Genomic DNA, 14888 nt, shown 5'->3' with positions numbered 1-14888 from the left:
AGATATCAAATGTAAATGTTGAGGATACGCAAAAGCCACTAGTGCCCAAGGAGCCTTTGATTCCCCAAGAGGATAGGAGGCATCATAGGCTCAACATTGCTCATGGCAAGGTTGAAGGCTCAATAAAGCAAATAGAAAAATTATCTAACAGCTACAAGCAAATCTCCCAGCGAGTTTCAAAGCCACTTAGAAGTCCCAAGTCTCCTACATCCTCTTCCCTTAAACGGACACAGGAAGCACAACAATCATCAAGTGTGGCTACTCAATCCCAATATCTACCTACATCAAAGCTTTCAAATTTCCAAGAGGTAGGACACGACACCACACTTAGCTCTCAACCTAAAGATATGCCTGTGAAATCCACCGTGGCTAGCTCAATTGATACTCAAGTGAATGTTCTAAGGGCAAAAAAAGGCATGATCACTTCCAATTGACCTAAGGACTTGACACCGCAATCCACCAATAATAGCAAGTCCACTGAACTAGCTGCTACTACTTCCAATTAGGGATCACAGTAGTCACAGCCCTTGGCTGTGACAATGCCCCTTGCGGAATGTGTCCTTAGTAGTTCACCTGTGGAGAAGGTGTCACAACCAACTTCATTAACAACTCTAGCACTTCCAAAGCGCCTGAAGTCTAAGCTAGAGGAGTTAAACAAAAGGGAAGAGCTAGACTCTCCAAAAAGGGAGGCAGTTGTACCCTCATAACCTAGTGAGGCTATTCAGTAGGCCACGGCTATGTCCCATAAGGACGCACTAGAGAAAGAGAATGCTAAGGCCCAACCAAGCACATCAACGATTGACCTAGTACAAGGTCATGAGTTGTTGAGAGATGCACCTTCATTGACCAAGAAAAAGAGGAGAAATCTGCGAAAACAACAACAATTACAGGTGGTTGTGGACCGCAAGAACATTGACACCAAGAGCGTTGGAGATCTGAGGAATAAAGCATCGAGTCCATCCACCAATGACCCCATTGATGCCTCTCCTAGTAGCAGTGAAACCTCAGACACATCCGTGTGCTATGAAAAATCAAAGCAGACGTTACCATCAACGGTTGCTTGCAACACTCAATCCACCGACAACAGAACTCACATTGACCAATCAAGAGTGGATACAACACTTTCACAACAGGGTGTCAAATTTATACCAGTATCCAAGGAGAACCATGATGCAATAATGAAGCCTCAGGAGAAACATGGAAACCCCAAGAGCATAATAAATCCTAGCGTTGACCAATCTTGCTCATCTAGGCCTAAGCCCCCAACTATGCTAAAGCCTAGGCAAACTCCTAGAACCGTGCATGAGATAGCAACCGAGCAAGTCCTCGTTGAACATAGAAGTGTCACAGAATGCTTAACCGAGTTGGATGCTAAGCTCAAAGTGTTCGCACATGTCTATGTCATGGCAGACATGGGCATATTCCCTAAAGAGCAACTTGAAGAATAATTGCCATTTCCCTTATCTTGGGAAGAGCAAGAACATCTTAACGAGCACTATAATAGGCTCCTGTATGAACGCATGTGACTCATCTCTGACAAGGAAGCCGATGAACTACACTTAACTATAAGATTCAATGATGTGCTCTGCCAACTAAATCTCTTAGAGATAGAGCAACTAAAGTGACAATCAGAGGTTTGAAGTCAATTCGAACAACGTTGTTTTGAAAACCGAGTTGCAATGGCTGAAGTAGGAGCCTAGATCATGACAGTCTCAGAGGAGCGATTGGCCAAATGGCGGTCTCAAAGAGACCTAGCCTATGTGGCACCAACTTCCTTTCGAGTGCTGACTGCCATTTGGGGTACGAACTTAACTAAAAATAGCCAAGAGAACTCTCTGTCTGATAAGGTTCTCATTTAGGAGGTGTTACATCTTGCCAGTAGACTCCGACAAGGTTCCATGCTACTCGATGTTACAAAATATCTATCGGTATTGAGTAAGTTGCCACGAGTACTGGATGCATGTGCCACACTCCAGTACAATCTGGAGTTCTACAATTGGATTTTATCCTCGTGAAGTGACATGGAGTCGTAAATATGTACATAAATAAACAATGACTTTTGTGACTCTGTATAGACAATATCAACACACACAAGCAATGATACTCAAGCGCAGGGAGAAGAGTTGGGTTCAACGGACTAAGCTCCTCAGGTCCTCCTCTCACCACACATTTAGAAGTTGTGTGACCATTCCTGCCTCCAAGTGAAGGGCATGCAACCCTCATTACCACCATAGGAAGCCCTGACCAACATCTCTGATGGTGTAGACAGGGTACCATCCCTTTCTATACACTTTTTCCCCTTTGTGGTCTATCCTTCCGAGGATGAGCCCTGCCCCACTCCATGACAACCAATCCACGCAACTTAGCATGAGCCAAGATCTGCTAATGGCTGGAGGCTAAGTGAACATCATCATGGGGGCCATCCCTCTACAACAAACACTGCATGCCTCACCTCTCCCCTTGTATAATCCCTTTCATATGAACAATTTTATCTTGCCTCAAGGCCTAATCCTCAGTTTGCATATTGTAGGTCCCCCTACGGTAGCTCACATGGAGCACCCAGTGCAACTGGCTTGCAAGGACACTATTCGCCGTCGAAGGGAGCATGTAGCACAAGCTCCTCCACTGGAATGCTACGTACCTACCCTTAAAAGGTACACAAAGAAACGAGGCCCCAAGCAACACCACCACGGATGTAGGCCAAAAAAAATCCCCAGGTCAGGGGAATAGAAGCTCAAGGGAGCGCACCGGATGTGGCAACACTAGCCATGCAGGCTCCCACCAGACCCTCGGGCACCAAGTGTTGGAAAGAGGAGAGGGCAGCTCATGACAAGCAGGAATTTGACGTATTGTTTAAAAGAATTTTGGAAATAGTTGCGGCCAGGGACTACACCATTCAGGTCCCAGCCGACATTTTTCCCACCCAGCCTCACAAGAGCCCCTCACCAGCACAGCCTCAGTCGCCCGATCACCCAGACTCGCCCTGCCTCGTACAAATAAGTAGCCCCATCTTGTATAAAAGGCTTATCAAATGCTACTTGGCCATGACTTTTTGTCTTTAAATGGTTAAGTGCTGACATGTTCCCCAGTTGTACAAACTTTTCATATCTACACTTAATATATTTCACGTCTTTAGCAAACGAAAAAGCTAATCAAGTGCAGGTGATAAGTATCTAAATCAACACCATGGAATTTAGATAAGTGGTGTCTCCTTGCATTGCACTGGTTTATTATAGTTGCGGCATATGCCATGCATGTACTCTCATGAAGTGACAAGTGGATGCAGGATGATGCAGGCCTTTGTACGAAAGTGTTCAATGCCCAAGTCACCGCAAGACCACCAACCCCACAAAGAGCCATGACAAAGCCACGCTGCCAAAAGCAAAAATTCACCTATGCGAGTGCCCATGTTGCATGGCCCAAAGCATGATCTTAACCACTTCCTCCTTCTGGGTTACACTCTACACCAAGCAATCCCGGTAGCTGTTACCCCACTTGTACCAACATCGCACGTTCTAAAGAGAGTTGCAATATCTCAAGTGCATTTTCCCATCTCAAAGACTATTTCTCTAACAACAAGGCTAGGGCACAATCATCACTGTAATATCCATTTCCTGAGCCTTCGAAGCTTGATATTTCCCAACCCATTGAAAGGCTGATAGCCTCAACATATTGCAATGGTTGTATGCAGGCAAGTCCCAAAAAAAAAAGAGAGAAAGAAAGAAATAAATAAAGAAAGAAAAAAGGAAACGAAAAAGAAAACAGAAAAGAAAAAAAAAAGAAAAAAACTAAAAGATACAAAGCACCCACAATCACATTATAGCACCTAGGGGTCCTAAATTAGGTACGTCCAGTGACCTTCATCTACTAGCTCTGTCTCTAGTCCCCTAGCCCCTTAGCATCACCCACAATTGTTTAGGGCACATCAAGGGCATGACATACCTAGGGAGCTTTCCTCGCCTATGGTTAGACCTATCACCCTGACCCATTCGCATGATTCCCTCTTGCACTCTGCCTTAATACCATTGCATTCAATTGCGGTAAAGCACTGCACAAATGGCCATGAAAAGTATACCGTCTTCATCAAGCAAGTCCACTAGCCCCCAACTATCAAAAGTGCGGTGTCCTTGTGTTCAATTATGCCACATTGTGCAGTCACAATGCAAATGATGTCTCATACATCTTCACGTGTACTTCTTCTCAATATGGACAACTTTGCTTCATCCACACATTGTTACGAGAAACCAGCCTGCGGTCTTCTAACTACGTAATATCTAAGTATGCATGAGTACTCACATAATATCTTCACCGAAATATATACACAGTTTGGGTCCTCAAGTGCAAGACAATACTCTTAGCTCGCTTAGATTTTGACCTGTCTCCCAAACTAATTGAACTATGTCTTGTGCACGATAGAGAAGACTAGCACTACCCCTAGGGAGAGACCACCTATGAGAGGTTTTCAATTGCAGGTATTGAAGACTCCAATGAAAGTGTCATTCACTCTTCATCGACACCCAACTCTGAATTCTTATCCTTTATCATGCTGCAAGCCCGCCAAGAATCGTCATATACAGAATCCCCAACAAACCAACGCTTGTGCTCGCCATCAGTGCAATCCCCTACAAAGAACATCCCTACCACCAACTCCAACAACCCTACCACCAACGTGCCCCCAACAACCTTCCTCCACACCACCACCAACACTCCTCCATGGCAACCACTGATGTCCCTTCCACCCACATCTTCAGTGCATGCCAAAGCCTGCTACCTACGATGGTGAGTGCCATGGGACTGGCACTCGTCTAGGAGGGGGGTAATCTTAACCGTCAAACGAACAAGGTGGAAATTCTGGAAAAGCTAAAGCATAAGAAAAAGGCCAAGGAAAAGTGAAACGGAAGACAAAGGCGCACAATGAAAATCTAGAAACACAAGTGTAGAAAAGTCCCAAATAGGGGAGAAAGACGCACAAGGAAAATGCAAGTCAATACTTTTGTAAAAGAGTGCAAGCACATCGTGATTTAATTTAAGGAGCGTTGGGCTCTCACCTGTGCAATTTGTAAAGGTGGATGGACGATAGGAAGGAAGCTTGGAAGATAGGAGGATAATGGGAAAAAAGGCCTAGGCCACGGTGGCCATGTAAAAAAAGGGATAAGGGGATGACCGCCCAAAAGGGATTTAGGGTTTTGTATATAAAGTTGAAAAGTGAATGAGAAGCTCATTCTTGTGTGTGGCCAAAAGTGGCTCTCCTCTTCTTCTTGTTCTTGCTTGCTTGGACTTGTACTTGACAGAGGGAGTGTGAGAGTGTGAGGGAGTGAGTGTGTGAGGGTGAGGGACCGGGGAGGAGAAGCTCTCCATCTTCTCCTCTCTTCTTCTCTTCTCTTCTCTTCTCTTTTCTTGCTCACGGTGATGGAGCTTGGAGCGTGGAGCTTGAGGATGGAGCTTGCTTGAAGCTTGCACTTGAATCATGGAGCTACCGGAGTGCGTGGGAGAGAAGGTAACTCGATCGGCATGGAGGTAAGCTCACTACACCCGTAGATATGGATGGAGGTAAGCTCACTACACCCGTAGATATGGATGGCGCGTCGGCTATGTGAGAGGTAGCCATTAGTGCTCGGCTTGGAACGCTTGAAACAATAAGCGGTTCGTGGGTCTTGGCGGTTGAGCAAAAGCTCCCACAAACCTCAAAAAGCTCTTCTAGTTGGATATATACCATAATGAGCTAGGCCAAATAGCAACCAACATTGGTAGCTTCATAGGCATTGGTATTCTACACTTGTCAATGAAGTGGCTCATAGGCTACCTCCCTTCAAGTATCATGTGGTCTTCAAGATATGAGTTACTGAGGTCCTTGCCTATTGGCTTTCAAGATTTTCTTTGTATTGCAAATTTTGTCCCTCTTGAATAGCAACTTGATATGGCCTATCACTTAGCATTTGGTGGGGAGCCTTTGAGTTTCAATTGCCAAACATTTTCCAAATCAATGCCTATTAAATAAGAGTTGATCATCTTACACACACACACACACACATGTACGTACATACGTATGTATGTATGTATGTATGTATGTATGTATGTATGTATGTATGTATGCATGTGTCTTACATTTTCACACCTTTTGTGTATGGTTGTAATGTCCCCATTACTAAGCAAACGTACGTATGTATGTATGTATGTATATATGTATGTATGTATGTATGTGTGTGTGTGGGAGCTTTCGCTCAACCGCCAAGACCCACGGACTGCTTATTGTTCAAGCGTTCCAAGCCGAGCACTAATGGCTACCTCTCACATAACCGACGCACCATCCATATCTACGAGTGTAGTGAGCTTACCTTCGTGCCATTCGAGTTACCTCCTCTCCTGCGCACTCCGGTAGCTCCACGATCCAAGTGCAAGCTTCAAGCAAGCTCGATCCTCCTACTCCAAGATCCAAGCTCCATTGCCGCGAGCAAGACAAGAGAAGAGAAGAGAAGAGAAGAAGAGAGGAGAAGATGGAGAGCTTCTCCTCCTCGGTCCCTCACCCTCACACACTCACTCCCTCACACTCTCACACTCCCTCTCTCAAGCACAAGCTCAAGCAAGCAAGAAGAAGAAGAAGAGGAGAGCTACTTTTGGCCACACACAAGAATGAGCTTCTCATTCACTTTTCAACTTTATATACAAAACCCTAAATCCCTTTTGGGCAGTCATCCCATTTTCCCCTTTTTTACATGGCTGGCCGTAGCCTAGGCCCTTTTCCCCATTGTCCTTCTATCTTCCTAGCTTCCTTTCCACCACCCGTCTACATTTACAAATTGCACGGGTGAGAGCCTGGCGCTCTTTTACAAGATTTCAGGGTGCGCCTTTTTATTTTAAAATGTGCCTTTCCCCTTTTGCCTTTGCCTTGGACTTTTAAGGTTGCCCTTGCGCTTTTGGCCTTTTCTCCCTTTCTTTCTTTAGTCGGGCTACCATTTTCCGCCTTTGCCCTGCGTCTTTTCCACTTCCTTTTGCTTTCTTCGTGTTGGGGTTAACAACGTGTCTTACATTTGCACACCTTTCGTGTAAGTTTTTTTAGTAATGAGAAATTACCTATATTATTAAATGCACTATGTATACTAGGGGTTATACTCAATATACCTTCATGTATTCTTCAACCATATACTATGAATCAACTAGATAAAAAAAACTTGACCTTTACTCTATTAATGCTTTTCTCATTACCTTGTAAGGAATGTTAAACATAGTTAATAGGGTCTAATGATTCGGGAGCCTTCTCCTTGATTGACACTTTGAGACTAGGCAGCACTAATTTCTTAAAAATTATTGAGAAGACCGCATAGGCCCTATGAACAAAGACCCCATAGTGTAGCATAGAATTCAACCAATAGTCTATTATCTCATAGTTTGAGACTAGGCACCAATATCTTAAAATTTATTGAGACAGTCACATAGGTCCTATGAACAAAGATCCCATATTGTAGCATAGTGATAGATCCAATATTTGTGCAAAAAGAAGGCACGAAAGTGGACACTACATCCACATATCCCTAACATTTGGCTATTTCCTTTGTAATATTTATGCTCTTATCATAACACCATTATGTAAAATTGGCATGACTCATTACTATAAAGTCATGGCACATGCTATGCAAGTTGAAAAGGAAAAATACTAGGTGTTCTTACTTTTGGAAAGGTCATTGAACCTTAGAAACATAGCAATGTACAAATATTAATGTGGTAATAAAGAAAAAGGAGGATTTAGGAGTCGTGGGGAAGAAAGAAGTGGACGTTGAGAGAAGTTGTAACTTCCTCTCTCTTCTCCTTTTATCTCTTCCTCTCCATGACCTTCTCCGTCTCTCTCTTTGGGCACAACTTTCTTGTCTCTTTCCCTTTGCACATTCCCGTTCGTTCTAACGGAAGAGGGAGAGCTTGAAGATGGTGAGGATGTAGAGCCTTTGAATCACATGGCACCAAAATTTCCATCCTTTATCTAGAATAGGATCTTCCAATGCCTCCATACGTTGGGCTCATGGCAGTCTACAACTCCGTTCTGAACTCGACAAGGGGTGTCCAGAGCTCCCCTAACCCCAAGCGACCAAGGAGTGAGATACACTTTCCGTGGTTGGCCTTTTCACCACTTGACCATCGGTCTATGAATTGAGCAATGCCCTCTCGGGGTAATCCGCAGTCTGATCTTGGAGATGATCCATGTGTGCAAAATATCATTCCTTAATTGATCCAATTAAGAATCAAGGCAATCAACCTAATGTCATCTTCTTTATCCAAATCACAATGCAACGATTAGTTGATTGAAAAAAAAACATTTAGGGTATTGTTTAATCAACCAACAAAACTAATCATATTTTTCCCAAACAATACAAGAATAGACGTGATAATAACTCCATCGCATATTTGCTCTCCCCCTTGGGATCAAAGAGAAATTCTATGCAAAATTTACTTAATACTTGTATGCACAATTCCTAATGTTATTCTTTTTACGATTATGCTATCCTTAACCCCTAACCGATTTCTCTATCAACGAATAAGCCATACGCAACTAGTGCAATTAAGTTCCCTTGTTACATGCACTTTGCAAAGTCCATCTTTTGAATATGTGAGAAGAGGTTTATTCGTTCCTCCCAAGTCCTATTCTCGTATGTCATAGCATGGGCCTAGTGCATCTCATGCGAGAATCAAAGCAAGCATCTAACAATTTAGAAAATACATTACTTACGATCAGAACCGCGGTTGCATTGGCAGTGATGCCTTCGCCCAAAGCTTCATTGCCCGTTGTAGGATTGCCATCCACACATGGCATTCTTCACTTGGAGACCATTGTCCACAAATAGACTTAAGAGATTAAGAAGGTAGAATAGATTCGAGATGGGAGAGCGTAAGAGAAGATGGCTAAGTCAAGGATTGAGATAGAGGGAATTGTGCAGCCTCTCGTAGTAACTCTTCTCTTCTCTCTCTCTCTCTCTCTCTCTCTCTCTCTCTCTCTCTCTCTCTCTCTCTCTCTCTCTCTCTCTCTCTCTCTCTCTCTTTGAGGGGTATCCTTCTCTCTACCTCTCTCTCGCAACCTCTCGGGATCTCCTTATGCTCCCTTGTGCCTCCCCATGCCTCATATTTATAATGAATTAGAGAGGAGGGGATAAGGCTGAGAAGAAGAGTGGAGGGGCTCTTGGATGACTCGCTGATGTGATGCTCAGATCATAAATCTAACGGTTGCATTGGCTCCAAAAGGGGGGTCAAACCCCAAGACACTTGTTTAGAAATCTCTCAGTTCACTCCTTGTTTTCTCTGTTTGAAGTGCTGTCTACTGCCTATAGACTTCAATCGTGGCGTGCACGATTTTTCCAGTCACTTTTCTTTATCTTTTTCTTTTTATTAAATCTCCAAAACTAACTAAAACATCACTTGTCTTTTCTTTTAAATAATTTTCAATTCTATCTTTTTAGGATAAAATCTAAAATATACTAGTTTTTTTTGCTCAAAAATCTAATATTTTTGGACCATCCAAACTATACACATTAATACTAGTGATTAATACGGCTCATAAGTCTCGTTCATGTTGTAACTTCCATGAAGGGTGGCTACGGTCCTTGTCAATCTAAAAAAAATGTCAGTTTACGACTCTTGGTTTTTTTAATATATTTTTAATTATATAAAAATTATTATTTATTAATGTTAGTTAGTTTTTACCTTAGTTAGTCTTTAGTTAGTAATCTTACTAACTTATTAATTGACTAACTAACTTTTGAACTAACCAACTAACTTTTATTGCGTGAAAATATTACAGAACCATGACCAACTCAACAAGAATCCATGTAGCGGATTCTGTGTCTATGTCCACATCAACTTAGCCAGTGTAGCATAGAAAATGGCAGCATCCTCATTCCATGTGGGCATAACGAGCTCCATCAAAGCAATGAACATAGATAAATCAACGTGGCATAGAAAACAACAGCATCCCCATTCCATGCACACATCAAGGGTCCCCTTAGGCGATTAGCGCACATTAGTGATATTTTTGTGATATGTAAGTTTTTTAACTTAGAATATTTCTATTAAGGTTAATAAACTCAATAATACTTAAGTCTCCATTCACACCATTAAGGGCTCTAGCCCTTGACCATATTGAAGTCCCTCTTAGTGCCTATTCACACAAGAAGAATCATTATTTGCACGAGCACTTATTTATGCCTACTTTATTTTATCAACAAGCATGTATTGAAAGAGCACAATATTTTGGCCCCAAAAGGTACGACTTGAGGATCACAACAACTCAAACCCAATGCTTGATGTATATTCCATGAGGATATCATTCTATTTCCATATTGTAAAGCATGGGAGGGCTCCCAATACTATTATTGGCCATCAAGAGAACCAATACACAAGATGCTTCTACATATAGATCTTGCAAAATTAGGACATCATAAGACACTAGTTATCACTCTTAGAACTTTTCTTTTTATCATTTTTCACCTATCTCCCTTGGAGCCTTCAAATATTCTACTCTCCCTTCTCTTTATTCTCACGCTTCATTTACTCACCCATTCTTATTCTTTCCTACATCCTCTTCTCTTAGTTTATATCATCTACCTTCTCTAGATTCCTTCAATTATCTACATCATCATTCTACTAGATTCTCTCTTAAGTTTTCTCTTCACTTACTCTCTCCTCCTCTCTTTTTACTTTTCACCTACCAATATTTTAAAATTTGAGGAAGAGCTTGTGTGGGCCCTTCTAAGAGAAAGAGAGATAGATTATTTGCCTTATTAAGGTTTTGTGAGACCTTAGAAAGAAAAATCAAAATCGATAATAGGTGATCAAGATCAAACCTAGTCCAAAGAGAGACTCCAATGTGAAAGGTGACCTCTTGTGCGATCACAACATCATCAAATCCAGACTTATTAGGTGGCCATCAATGTGAACCATGACCAACTCAACAAGAATCCATGTCGCGGATTCTGTGTCTTTGTCCACATCAACTTAGCCAGCGTAGCATAGAAAATGGTAGCATCCTCATTCCATGTGGGCATAACGAGCTCCATCAAAGTAATCAACATAGATAAATTAGTGTTGTTTCTTTGATATATAAGCTAGACGCTAAGGGCTCTTTCCTTTGACCATATTGAAGTCCCTTAATTTTAGTGCCTATTCACATAAGAAGAATCATTATTTGCACAAACACTTATTCATGTGGGCTATATTTTATCAATAAGAAGCTATTGAAAGAGAACAATATCTTTGGCCCCAAAAGGTGCATCTCAAGGATCACAACAACTTAAACCCAATGCTTAATGTGCCTTCCATGATATAATGTCACACACATGACTAAAACTTAATTTAATAAAAAGCTCTTAACCTTTAGAGATTACATTTTCATAAACCATCTCAAGCTATCATTTTTCTTTGAAATAGTTGTTTACTTTTCCATCTCATCTTGAAAATGAACTATAAAACCATCATTTTTGAATGAGGCCTCCTCAGCATCTTCATCATCGACCTTAACAACTATATGACATTGGGCCATCACCCACATGAGAATAGCACAAAGTCTTTAGGGTAAAGCATCACCACCATCAACACATCTTCGTCATCACCAAAGACTCAACTAATCGCACTAGTATATATATATATATATATATAATTATATAGTTATATAGTTATATAGTTATAAAAATGTAGATGCCTTGTGATGCTGTAAGGAAGTGATTGTGCATAATTAAGAGTTGCATTTATCGGGGGGAAATTTATGGTATGTGAAAAGGTTTGAAATATATTATCTTGACATGTAGCCTAAGTACTAAAGGGATTGTTATACATCACTTCTTAAGTAGTTGCACTCCTTGAAAGATTATGTGGAGTAAAGTTGGTTGTCCCTTGTGAAATAGTTAAAGGGATTGTGTGAAAGCTATTATGAAAAAGCATTGTTTTCCTAGTTTTAGTTAGGCTTGGTTGCCTTGATTTTTCTTTCATCAATGAAATGTCCAACCTGTGTGGACCAGTGTTAGGGGAGGGTTGAGCTAATGAACCCTAAGTCACTCACTAGATTTCGTCTCCTAGAATCGAGTTCCATCTTGGAAGATAAAACCGCTAGCTTGAGTGATGAGAGGTATCTCTCTAATGGTCCACTCTACTCTTGAGGCACATGGGAACCAATGGGGCTATGTTTGTAATTTCTGTTTTCTGCTTGATAGAATGGGATGATCGGATAGAGTAAAAACCCTATGAGCTTGGGTTTTTTTCTTTTTGAAATGCCCAAATGCTTACTAAGGTTGGATTGGTGGGTTGTGTCCATAAGACTTGGTCATGGATATCCATGTGCTTTGGATATGATTACCAATGTAAGGGACATAACACCAAATTGGTGTTGCACCTTGAAGAATGTGTGACTAAATATATTGTTACTATTGTCTCTAAAAGTTGCTTGACCTTGTTGTTGTGTTGTGCCTAAATTATGTAAATGAAACTTATTTAACATGCTTATTAAGGAATATATTTTTATATATCAAATTAAATATACTAAGTAGCTAGGTCATTATGAAATTTCATCATAAAAGAGAAGCAAGAGGGAAGATCCCCAATGGATCCATCCAATGGTTGGGTAGTCTCTAGTGAGTAGAGAGGTTTCCCTCAAAACAAGAGACTAGGTGAAATAGGAAGGGCCAAAATGTTGACATCCTTGGAATATTAATTTAAAAACAACATTGTGTCATCTTAGGGGGTCAGGGTGAGACTTTATCTTACGAAAACAGGGGTCAATAGTCCAACTCGCTCTCATTTCTCACCCTCTTTAGGCTAATTTGTATAAGCAGTTGCCTGTGATGAGACTAACGCTAGATAAGCTGCTAGGTAACCTAAGTATTATTCTCAATAACCTTATTTTACAGGTTGATCATTGTGGAATGGGAAGGAGCTTCCCTCGTGACGTAGACTTAAGAAATCTTAAGCAATAAAATCCTTGTTATTCTAGTTAATTAGTTGACTTTTGGTCTTAACTATGGGGATGCACCCCTTTGTATCGTTTATGAATCATTCCATGTGAGTATACTTTCTAGCCTTTTGAGCTGTTTTTGACACTCCTTTATGTCCTTGTAGGTTCCCAATGTGTTCTAATTTTTCTATTTTTTCATTCATTCCATGAGAAGACGTCCATTTCTCCCTAGAAGTGGGTTGTGACTGGAGCCCCAAGATGAACACCAAGGATAAGGGGATTCTACTGCAAGAAAATCTGTCTTGTAACATCAACAAGCTTTTATTTCATTCTTCTGATGACCAAAACAAAGAAAACAACAATTCTTCACGCAACATCATAGTAGATATCTCCCACGGATTTGATAGAGTCAACCATAATCTTTAACTTCTTCATAGAATCCACCAATAGAACAAGGAACATAAATGAGTACACCATTTTTGAATGGAAATCAATCACATAGTGTTCATCTTCAATGTCTTTATAGTTCTCTCTCAATCTCTCATATAGAGTTACACTGTTTTGATAGAATTGACTATCTCTGACTCTCCCTCTCTCTCTCTCTCAATAGTACATCATCTCCTCACTACAATACTCGCATAATAACTCTCAATAATCCTTCTTAGGTCGTGGATGCACCTCCCAAGAGGTATGTATGATATGAAGAGGCACCAGAGTCACTACAATGTCCCTTCATAGCTCACTACTATCACTGTCACTCAGTCTTCTCTTCAGTCCTTCAGCAGCTGCTTCTTCCATTTGTTTAGCCCTTTTGAACTTAGATTCATCCTTTCAAAAAGTTACAAAACTTTCCCAAAGTCACACATACATTCTACAGAATACTTACAAAAGATCTACAGAATAGTATAGTACAGTACAAAAGCAGATACAGAGCAGAGACAGAGGCTCTACAGAAGGTTTACAGAGGGTTATAGAAGGTCATCAGAACCTCATAACTCATACTAAAACCATTCCAAACTATCAAAAACTATTTAATAGGCTTCCAAAAGATTTCAATCTTCATCAATCATCAATCCATGCTTCATACAGAAGAAAATCAAAACAAAATAGAAGCTATATAGAAGGTATACAAAACTAATCAGAACCTCAATAGAACCTACCAAAACATCACAGAGCTTCATATCTTCACTAAGAATCATCATGAACTTCCTAAACATAATCAATATCATCCAAAACACTCTTAAACACTTTCTTTATCAACCATACATCACTCTAAATCCATCAAAAATCAATCATTCAGACCTAAAAAACAACAAAAATCAGTCAAAAATTCAGTCTTTTTCCACTCTCAACATATCCCCACACTTAGAAAGGAAGCGTCCTCGCAACCTAAGGAAAATAAAAATATAAGCTCACTAAAGAGATCAATTTTGATCTTCTATAGTATCTTCAATAATCTCGCCAAACCATGACCCCAACTTATCACCTGTATTTCTAGAAAAAACTACTAAAGGAAAACTTCGTTATTCATTAACACATCTGATAAAAAATTAAAAGTCATAACAAATTTGTAAAGGATATAAGAGGTTTTTCTTCAGCTTTCCACCATAGCCGTTCCATCCACCATCAATAGTTTGAAAAGAGCTCTCGAACAAATTATTCAACCAGCACGAACTTATCACATACAATTGTTACAACACACATAAACACTAACACAACCATCTGAATGACACCTCCAAAAAGAGAGATATATATAATTAAGAATCATCCAAAATACATTGCAAAGACATCAATGAAGGTGATCCCTTTTGAAGGCTTAGTGGTTTCGAAAACGATCCATGCAGAAGGACTCATCCACAAATGTCTTTGGAGGATTTTGAAAGAACTGAAGGCAACACATCCTTTCTAGCAAAACAAGGTATTTGCTAGGTAGACATGGGGCATGAAAATATAGGACATCCAACTG

This window comes from Lygodium microphyllum, chromosome 4 (assembly GCF_053477565.2).
Source record: "Lygodium microphyllum isolate KBCC chromosome 4, Lygodium_microphyllum_v1.1.10, whole genome shotgun sequence".
NCBI classification, from domain to species: Eukaryota; Viridiplantae; Streptophyta; class Polypodiopsida; order Schizaeales; family Lygodiaceae; genus Lygodium; species Lygodium microphyllum.
The sequence above is the reverse complement of the archived record's forward strand: the minus strand, read 5'-3'. Positions refer to the sequence as shown.